At 53.7% G+C, this 10,214-nt stretch overlaps 1 protein-coding gene across 3 annotated transcripts in view; it reads right to left on the bottom strand.

Moving 5' to 3' along the window:
* The window catches only part of LOC113208914 (protein roadkill), a 113,517-nt gene that overhangs the window by 77,164 nt on the left and 26,139 nt on the right, over nucleotides 1-10,214 (bottom strand). For all 3 annotated transcript variants that reach the window (XM_052269034.1, XM_052269035.1, XM_052269036.1), the window contains exon 2: nucleotides 4,934-5,015. The gene's annotated coding sequence lies outside the window, so the exon portion shown is untranslated. The remainder of the gene's footprint in view (nucleotides 1-4,933; nucleotides 5,016-10,214) is intronic.

Raw genomic sequence — 10,214 nt, 5'->3', positions numbered from 1 at the left:
TCATTTTATCATTTTTTATCTTTTATCACTGTACACGAAAAATCGGAGTGAGGGACCCCTCGGTGCCGACAGGTGTGTGGGCGGCGGCGCTCGCCCGGGCCACCTGGCTCCCATTTCACCAGGCGACACAGCAGCTTCCTGGTGCGGCCTGCCGGGCCTGCCCTCCAGAGAAAGTGTCGCACACACACGCGCGCGCACACACACACTTGGAACACCTTTGCCACCTCGTCCTCGTCCGCCATTTCTCGTCCAGTATAGGGCGCAAAAAAAGTATAATGATAACACTGACACGACGACGACGCCTACCAAATCTAGCGATAGGCCGTTCGTCACCCGCATTGAACACCCGGTAAACAAATGTCCCCTGTAACAGTATATACTGTTAGACTCTGTTATACGCCTCCGGGCAGGTTGCCTACTCCACAGCGCCAAGGCCTAAAACGATTTACCGGGAGTTTCATAAAAGACACAGGTGCTGGCAGGGGGCTCCCCTAAAACAGTAAACGATCATGAATGCGTTTTCTTGATGCTTTTCTTTACTTTAAAATTCTTAAATCCATTGCGTAACAATTTCAAAAACGGTGTGTATGTTGTATAGTTAGCGTTAAATTTCCGAAGATCAAGAATAATTTTGGATTTTGGAGTTATCTTGCCGTCACCAAGCTCCTCTTTCTATTTCACCGTCCCGGGGCCGGACCCCTCTCCCTCCTCCTCTCCATGATTGTTACATCATTGGCGCGGCTGGCGCGGCTGGCGCGGCGCTCCAGTCCGGCTGCTGGGCGGTGAAAGCCTTTGGGCCAGCCGGCCGGGCTTTCGTAAGGAGAAAGGCTGCTGCTGCTTCCGATGTCAACTCTTTGCTAAAGGGCAGCTCTGCAGCTCACCCGTTGAGATGACCGGCGAACTAGCCAAGCAAGCAGGCATGGTAAGTCCGATCCCAGCCGATTGGTTCCTCGCCGCACATCACGAAGCAGCGGCAGCGGCGGCGGTACAAGTCGCCGACAACTTTCACGCGTCAGCACCTAGAGGGCCGCACATATATTTATCAGTCGTTTCGGTGGGAAAAAAAGGAGCAGCTGTAGTAACAGCAGCATTCCTTTACAAGAAACGAGGAAGTGTAATACACCAATATACACGACCAAACTTTAGCCATGAATGTAGACCTACACAAAAGATGACTGTTCGCGACCATACTACACAGGTTAAACAACGTGCAATATTTGCATATTTCAAATTTACAAGTGCAAATCGTGACTGCACAATATAAGGCGTCTGACTGACTTACGCAATGTGCAAAATAGAACACGGAGAAAAAGGGTTGAGCACTTCCGACACAGTGAGCGTTCAACCTAAGGAAGGGTTGAACTCAGTTGCAGTTGAACACTTGCAAATATTTAACTCGCAGTTGCACCCTTACAAGTGTTGATCAGTTGCACACTTAGTTTATCAGTGAAATAGTGAGGCAAAAGCAACACCACACCACAACCACATAGTGTGAGACACCGGTGAGACACTCTGTGCAAACCAGCAGGATGAAAAAACATGATTATTTTTGTGCACATCCGAAGGAGGGCGCGCATCACTACATCACAACACTACATCACAACATCAGACACGAACTGGCTCGACATTTCGGAGATGTGTGGGGGTGATGGTGTAGAGCGCCACGAGGCCACCGTAGGCCGCGAGGATAGATAAAGCAATCTCCATGCACGCCACTCACTCACTCACTCACTCCAGCAGCTCCGGCGGCGGCTGGCGGGGAGCTTTCGCTGGATTAACCCCTTACCCCGCCCCTCCCCTCTCCCCTGCAGATTGAATGGGGTCAGGTCCGCACAGCCATACACTCTATCTGCCTTGTCCCCGTTAGCCAGGCAAGCCAGCCTCCAAGCCGCAGCAACAGCTAGGACAGACATGTCGCGCAGTTGATGTTGACCAACTGGCCCAACAGCAGCGCTCCGCCACCCGTCTGCGCCACATCCTCATCCTCATCATCACCACCTTCAACGCAGACGAGGCGAAAAATAAGAAAATTAAGCACTGCGCTACGGATTTTATGACGCTCGTTTTTACACACTGTCGGAGGGGAGTTGGTAAAAGTTTTCGCGCTCCCTAAAAAAACAATTGGGCATGCATCTGGACTTGTTGGCGCGCGCAGGGAGGGGGGAAGGAAAGAGAGGCTTGCCCCTCCCCTTCCGCCCCGCCCGGGCTGCAGCCAGACGGTATGAAGTAACAGGCCTTGTGTCCCAACGACAGAGAAAGTGTAGACACTGGGGAGGGGGGAGGCCGGTGCAACGGCGGGGGCGTCTGTTACAGCGCTTTCTCTGGTGTGTGTGTGTGGGGAGGCCCGTTTAAACTTGCAGGACAGACTGGCCCTAGCCAGACCCACCCAAACACCCCCACACGCCGCATAGACCAGAGTGTATTCTACCTCCATGTACAACTGATGGACAATCGAGGTCATCCCAAGGCCGCGCAGAGGACCAAAGCAGCTTCTCGAAAAACGACCGAAATCGTCCCATTTTGTCACTTTTTGAACTTTTAGGGCCTCGTTGGTAACACGGCCTGAGCACGCGCACGCTGGAGCAGAGCGGCGCGCGGGAGAGTAGCGCGGTGGGCGAGAGAAAGGGAGGAGCGAGTAAAAGGCACCACGAGCCGCGCCCGGCCGCGCCGGGGCGAGCGGTTACAGCATAGGCGACCGATACCCCTCCGGGGCGGGCCGGCCGCGCGCCGCCACAGGCCCAGTTGCACGGCCACTCTTCCCACACTCTCTTGCTGCTTTCGGAGTGAAAAGTGCAGCCCGTGTGGAGAGAGAGAGAGAGAGAGAGAGAGAGAGAGAGAGAGAGAGAGAGAGAGAGAGAGAGAGAGAGAGAGAGAGAGAGAGAGGAGAAACATTATTATTGCCGCAACCCTTTTGCATAATCAATGCAGTGAAACCGTGCGCCGCACAGTTGTCCTGGCCGGGCGGGGCGGGAGCGGCGGGAGGGTGCCAACGGAGGTCCTCCCCCCCAACTTCATCCGCGCCACACCGTGTCGCCGCACTCGCCGCACTCGCCGCGCACAGAGCACCCCATTCCCCTTTCTCCAATCACGATAAAAACAAAAGGATGAAAAGAAACACACAGCAGCGTCGGCGGCTGGCGACTGAAGCAGCGCAGAGTTTGGGAAGGGAGCATCGCAAACACATTTGCCATACATCAGGCGGGCTCTGCGTGGTGACGCGGCCCAACTCTCACCTGCCCCGCCCCGCCTGCTACACGGTGCGCGCAGCCCCGCCACCCCCGACCCCGAGCAGCGCCCTTCATTCAACTGTCAACCTGGGACACCCAGCACCACCATACAGAGGCTTTCGGGAGAAATGGGCCCCACCCTGCAGGCCCTACAAAGGCGTTCCGTGGTGCGGGGCGAGGCGCCGCATCGAGCCCAACTCGGAGAGTGTAGGACCACCAGATTACATCACATGGAGGAGAGATCGTTTCAAACACACAAAAGGCGCAACAAGACGATAGTGGAACGACTTCCGCTCCCCGACACGTTAACGTCACGTTACTTGATTTTTTTATAATTCACCAGAATTAACATTAAGGAGAGGAGGCGAGAGGAGGAAAAGGGGGGGGGGGGGAGTAACGCCTCCTGCACACTCAGATCCTATGAACATTCAAAAGTTTGATAGGTCGTAGCGTGTGCGTTCGGAAGCCGCAGAGACATTTTACAATAACCGCCGTGTAGGCGTGCGCATGAAGCTATGTCGCCTACACAATAGGCAAGCATGCAGCCGAGTGGCCCACCCGTCCGGGGCTCTGGCAGCCGCCTAGAGAGTAGGCAAGCCCGCCCAACGCGGATGCATGAGTGGGGTATAGTTGCCTACCCACACGGGGCTCAGGCAGCCGCCTAGACAGTAGGCAAGCCCGCCCGACACGGATGCAGGCGAGAGGTAGAATTGCCTACCCACACGGGGCTCAGGGCAATAGAATGAAAATTTATTTATTATATACTATAAGCTAAAAACAACTAGAGGACCGTTGCCCCCCCCCCCCCCCACATATCTTAGTAGTGCCATGTCAGGTCATGTGTTGTCGGCGTCCTCGTGGACCGTGATGTTGTGCGGAGGTGGCGAGGTGACGACGACGTTCACATGCTGCCCCCCGGCGCGAGCCGCACGGCCTCCACGTCGTAATGCGCTACAATTTGCTGCCGGCAGGATGGGCGATACGTAACCCTGGCCATCGCGCGTCGCTCTTCCGCGCGCCGGGGCCCTGTGCTGTGCAGCCGCTGCTGCCGTTGGGGGCCGCGCGGGCATCGGCCGAGCGAGGGCGAGAGAGGCTCAGCACCACGCGACACACACAGGTCACCACACAAACCTTTTAGCCTCGAGTTCTTCTCGCTCGCGCGTTCTTCAGTCGCAATGTATTTGCGCTGCCAGTTTTTGGCGACCCTGGCCCGGCCCGGCCCGGCTCCCGGGCCCGCCGCCGCACCCGTTTCATGAAGTGTTCGTTACGATCATCAACACACTCGCCCCACCCGGCACCCGGCCGCGCTCATCCGCGTTACATCTGGGGCGGGGCGTGGCGGGGCGTGGCGGGGCGTGGCGGGGCGTGGCGGGGCGTGGCGGGGCGTGGCGTGGCGGGACGGACAGGCCAGCCTTGGACCACACTGCCGCCGCAGCGCAGCGCGATAGCCATGAGAGACAATGGGCGCCCACGCCACCCAACGACACGTGCAACACACACGATGTGCTTTCAAATATCTTTCGGGTACTGCAAGATCAAGAGGTGCTATTAACCCCTTCCCCCATTTTAACTCTCGACGAAATTAACAGGAAAGAATCGGGGCGGCACTAAGTTCGCCGCAGATTATAATCAAAGACAAAAAAATAACCAAGTTTTTCTAGATTTATTCCTTTCTTTATTCTCTAACATCATGATTTCAGACTCACCAATGGCTGGGATGGCGGAGCGCGATTCTGTCAGGACCACATGATGGTTGGTGCGGCGCAGCGTTGCTGGTCTTGGAGTCGTCTGCAAAAGTAGAGAGAAGGAAACAAAATAAGAAGTCGGCAGACACACACGCGCGCGCGAAACAAAAATTGAAGGTCTTGTTGGAGCTAAAACAAGACGCTGTTGAAGCGTCGGCGTCGGCTGGCGAGGTGAGCTGGGCCGGCCATCTTGCCGACAAAAAGGGTCAAGTAAACCTTTCTGCTTATTTTTAGTATTTCATTAAGATTATTGTTCTTCATGTCGTTTTTATATTTTACAAGCTGGGGTGGAATGGAAGGGCGCCCATCATATGTTGTAAGTCAGAGCTGGACGTGCGTCGTACGTAAGGCACAGACAATGACCTTAAATGGCCGTATGTGCGCCCGTATAAAAACACTCCATTTGGGTTGTAAATCAGCCGAGGAGGACCGCAAGGTCGAGGGGGGAGGGGGGAGGGGGCATAGAGGGCAGCACAGTTGAAGGGAAATAGTTCGAAAGGCTCCGACAGAGTGAAAATTCCTCACCCTGCTTAGTTTGAAACAAAAAGGGAAGTTTCTCTCTTCCCAATAAAAAGAGAGAAATGACATTGCTCTTCCATGTCCGCTTTCTACAGAGGGTGCCGTGCAGTGCCAGAGCAGGCGTCTATACGGACCTCAGCGTCGTGGGCGGACATGGACGGGCTCCGATCATAAAACGCCAGCCACACGTCTGTGTTCAGCAGAGGATGAGTCCGATTGAAACGCACCGAAGGGCGGTGTGAGACGAGACGCAGCGGCCGGGCCGCGCGTGGAGAAGGGGTCGGTGCGCCGGTGACGATGGGGGCAACAACTCCGGGAATCATGGGTACACCTGCCCGGGATTCATCGGGATAAAAATTATCGAAATCAAAAGGAATCGCTTAAACTGTAAGCAGGAAAATAGTAAAACATGTATTTTCATTCTGGCGTATCGAAAATGCGCAAGCGAAACATATGAACAGGACAGGAATCCATGCTCTGGAAACTTAGGTGTGAGACACTCTCATACTTTTGTCCTACACCTTTTGATGTGAGTCGCTTTTGGTCCTACACCTTTTGATGTGATGGTGTGAGACATGGTGCGTCTGACACCTTTGGTGAGTACTGTTAAAATCCTGCGAAGAAAAATGTGTTGAAGTTAAGGAGGAAATTCATACCAGTGTTTCTCTTTACTTGTTTTGTACCGTCATCCTAACTTTTCTATCGCAGGTGGAAGAACGAATATTGTCCTTGGTATGCACCAAGCCCTCCGGGTAGAAGGATCTATAGTTCGACTGCAGCCAAAACTGAAGTGGTCGAACTGTACTTAGAGACTACAATCCAAAGAGCACATAAACTTGACTTTAACTGTACGTTTTTGCGAGTAGTACTGCAAGTCTGAGTGTACCTCGAAACTGTGTCACAGACTGTTTGAAAATGTAGTTGTACTGTATTTTCTTGATTGTCACAGGTGTACCTTGGTTGTGCAGATCGATCTATAGTTTCATAGTTCATATGGAGTTAAAGTGCACTTAGCCGCTGCAGTGTCACTTAAGGTCGTGAAATGGAGTTGGCTCTAGATTGTCGTCGTAGTTCGAGTGCGTTCAAGTTTGGATTTCTAGGTGTACTTGGGTGAGCGAATCCAGTATATTACAATAGGGAAATCAAGAGTGAATTACAAAATGCGTAAACAGACCATGTCGACAGACATCCGTGAGCTAAGAAAAATATCATACGGTTTTAGTGAGTAGTTCTAAGAAGCTTGTCTAGAGCTAGGCACGAGGATAACCGTCGCGTCACAGTACAGCATCGAGTATGTGCGGGCTCGCTCGCTCGCTCGACAAGATAGTGTAACTTAATTTGCGTAGGGCCTTCTTGACGGCCACGCCCGCCCCACGCCGTCGGGCCGAAGCCGGGACGCCCACGACAGCGGCGGCCCGGGCGTCATCGCCGGCGCCGCGCGTCGCCACAGGACAGAACCTTGACTCTGCTGAGCTCGCCAAATAGAGCTGGGCCGTCCCATTGGGTCCCTCGCCTGTGCCTGTGGCAGGCAGCCCGTGGCCCGGACACTCATGTGATGCGCTAAACGGGGCGTGGCGGATAACCTTGTATTACAATACGCCCACGGGCGGGTCTGCGCGAGGAGATAACCTTGTGCGCGTCTCTCTCGCTCGCATACACATGCCATCATGGCTGTCTTTTTCTGTCCCTTAAAAAAAGAGGGTCCCAGAGGTCGCTAGCGGTGCAAAGCCAGCCTACCTACACTCTGTTTCTAGTCCTGATATTGGAACTTCAAAATAATGGGGAACCATGGCCTACGAGAAGAACGAGACGAAGTAAAATACCCTAACTACACTCTCGGTTTTACATTCTGACCACATTTCGTACTTAGATGCACGCACTTGCACAGAAAAAAGTGCCTTTCATCTCTGACTATGGTGCTTTAATTTGCGGGAAGAGCGAGTAGAAAACCCGCCCGCAAACGTGTGCGCGGTACCGTCCAACAAGGGAAAGGTTGGTGAAGTATCCCCCTGCTATGCTAGCTGTAAAAGGTGGGGTGTGAGATGAAAATTATAATAATCCAAAAGAATGATTGTGGTCGTTTTCTTTCTTTGCTGTGGAGATAGCACAATAATGTAAAATAAAAATATTGTCCCATCCGGCGGCCCTCCTCCACGCGGTGTGAACGACCTGCACGGTCAGGTCACAGGGGGCCACCGCTAAAGCCCGTTCCAGGCCGTTACACCCCTCCCTGCTCAAACAGACAAAAAGGAGGGAGAAAAAAATAACATTTGTTGCAGCCCGCAGCACACCTCGTCGGGTTCAAAGCCGCTGGGTCCCTTAAATAATCTGCCCCGAGCAGTGAGCTGCAGGTAATGCAGTCTGCTAGGCCAGTGCGAACAAAATTTCAGCAAATAAGCAAATGTGATACTGTGGAAAATAGGGTATGAAAAACGACTCGGTTGTGGGACGTGAGTGCCCATCGAAACACTCTGAGTTCCTTACAAAGGGCAGTCTTCATATTACAAAGAATACTTTATGGGACTCCCCAGGTTTGACGAAAACTCCCTCAGATTTCGCGGAAGTCTCCTCAAAAAATTTGGGATTTTCCTCATTTAAGAAGATTTTTCAAAATCTGAAGCGAGATCGGAGGACTCTTCCTAAAACATGGGAGTTCCTCAAAGTTTTAACTTTGGCATAAATATAGCCAGTACTTCTTAACGAAAGGGGTTTGTATTAGAAAGGTGCCAAATACTTTGTACGTTAAAAAGAGCAGTTCTTTGTACGAGACTTCCACCAGTGAACTGAACATTCTAAAACTACTTTTATTCACCGCTTCTTAGATGGCCAAGAGCTTTTTCAGACTTTCCAGGGCAACATTTCTCTCTCTTGTTTTTCTGACTACCAGTAGTTTGCGTGGCCATCCTGTAATGAGCAGGTCGGATTTCGTACAGCTCATCCTTTCCTCATTCGACAGAAGGTCTAGGCGAAGTTCCTGTGACGCGTGGCTCGCGACTCGGCCCGGCTCGCCTGGACGGGAGGCCAAAGGGGGCAACGGCCGATCCTCCACCGCCGCTGCGTACGAAATACCAATCTGGAGGAGAGGCAGAGAGAGACAGAAGGAAGGGCGGGTGCGTGGGGGAAGGAGAGGCGCGGACACGACGCAGCCGCCGCACGGAGGACAGCGGGTCGGCCTGCAAGGGCACGGCGCGCACACAGAAGAGCCTGCCGACCCCGAGCTTGCAGCGCTCGCAGCGACCGGAAAACCAAAGAGGGAAAATGTTCTGTACTCGTCTTGTCTTAACGCCTTACAAAAATGGTAACGTATTCGAACTGTGCGACCACCATATTGCATGGACACCGGAAGATCTCAGGGAGGGATCACCTTCTCAAAGATGACAGAGGATCACACGCGCACACACAGGGTCCTCGCGTCACATAGCCCCTGTATGCAAATGTAGCCCACCTTGATTTAGCGAGCCCCCTCGCCCCTCCCCGCTATGCCACGCCACGCCACGCGAGTTCATCGCCTCGACCGGAATCAAGGTTACTGGAGGGAGCGGCGGCAGCACCGCGCTGGACTGGCTGCTGCCGCTGCTGCTACCGCTGCTGCTGCCGCTGCTGGGGCGCTACGGTGCTGCTATCTGGCGCTGAGCCGAACAACCAAGAGGGCCCCTCCGTAAAATACAAACAAAAACGTTGTCAGGAGGAGCTTTTCAGGAGACGTACAAAGGGGACTTGGAAGGCCCACCCGAGCTTTCGACGATGCTGGACTGTATCAAGCACGCGTCTAAGAGAGACAACAACTTGAGTAGAGGAGAGTCAAACGAAGAAACTAGGTGTTTTCCTTTCAGCCAGAAGCAGAAGCGTCAATTAATAAGTTTCGCTTGGGCACACTTCAACATAGTCAGAAACATGCCAATAAGTTGAAAAAAAAATAGTAGCTCTCCTGTCGCGTACTTTTCCTCTCCGCCGCCCCTGTCCCTACCGCACCCTCCGCCTTTACTCTCACCCCTGATACTGCTGAGAATCATGGAAAGAAACAAATTGGCTGACAATTGGGCTTGGAGCTGCATGTGCCCCAGCATTCATCTTCTCCGAACTAGTAAATCCCGGTGGCATTGAAATCTAGGCATCTAATTTTCATGTATTCGTAAGTTTATTTCGGTCTGTGAAACCCCGCGCCGCGGGGTCTTGCCTCGGGTCCCCTCCAAACTCTATGTCTCCTGAGCTTATCGGAAGAGACAGATGAGCGAGCCAGTGGGCGAGACTTCCCTGCGCCCCGCCCCCCACCCGCGTGTGACCAGTGCGAGAGTAGCCTAGCAACGTGTCCATCGCGATCAGGTCGGCGACGACGCGCGGTCCCCCAACGTCCTCATCCAGTATTCAGAGACACTCGTGCGAGGCAGCGCTTATCGGTCCGCTCCAGCTCCATACGTTTCCCTTTTCAGCTTTATATTCCCTCGGTCCCTCCTCTTCTTTCTCCGGCAGCGATCCTCATCTTTTCCGGCCCGTAACAAGACAAGCCGGGCGTCCGCGCCGCCTTCCCCGCCCGCCGGCTCATGAACCCGGGTGCCGCGTCGGCGTGTCGCGCACGCTCGGACTCCTCGGACTGGTCAACCTCAGCGGGCACGGCACGTCCGCCGAAGTCGTGTAGCCGTGCGTTGCATTTACATTTCAATTTGTCGTCTCTCGTGCTACTCGGAGAGAGAGAGAGAGAGAGAGAGAGAGAGAGGGGGGGGGG

The sequence above is a fragment of the Frankliniella occidentalis genome, unplaced genomic scaffold (genome assembly GCF_000697945.3).
Source record: "Frankliniella occidentalis isolate FOCC.00 unplaced genomic scaffold, Focc_3.1 Scaffold81, whole genome shotgun sequence".
Classification (NCBI taxonomy): Eukaryota; Metazoa; Arthropoda; class Insecta; order Thysanoptera; family Thripidae; genus Frankliniella; species Frankliniella occidentalis.
Note: the sequence above shows the minus strand (reverse complement) of the source record. Positions and strands in the feature narration are given on the sequence as shown.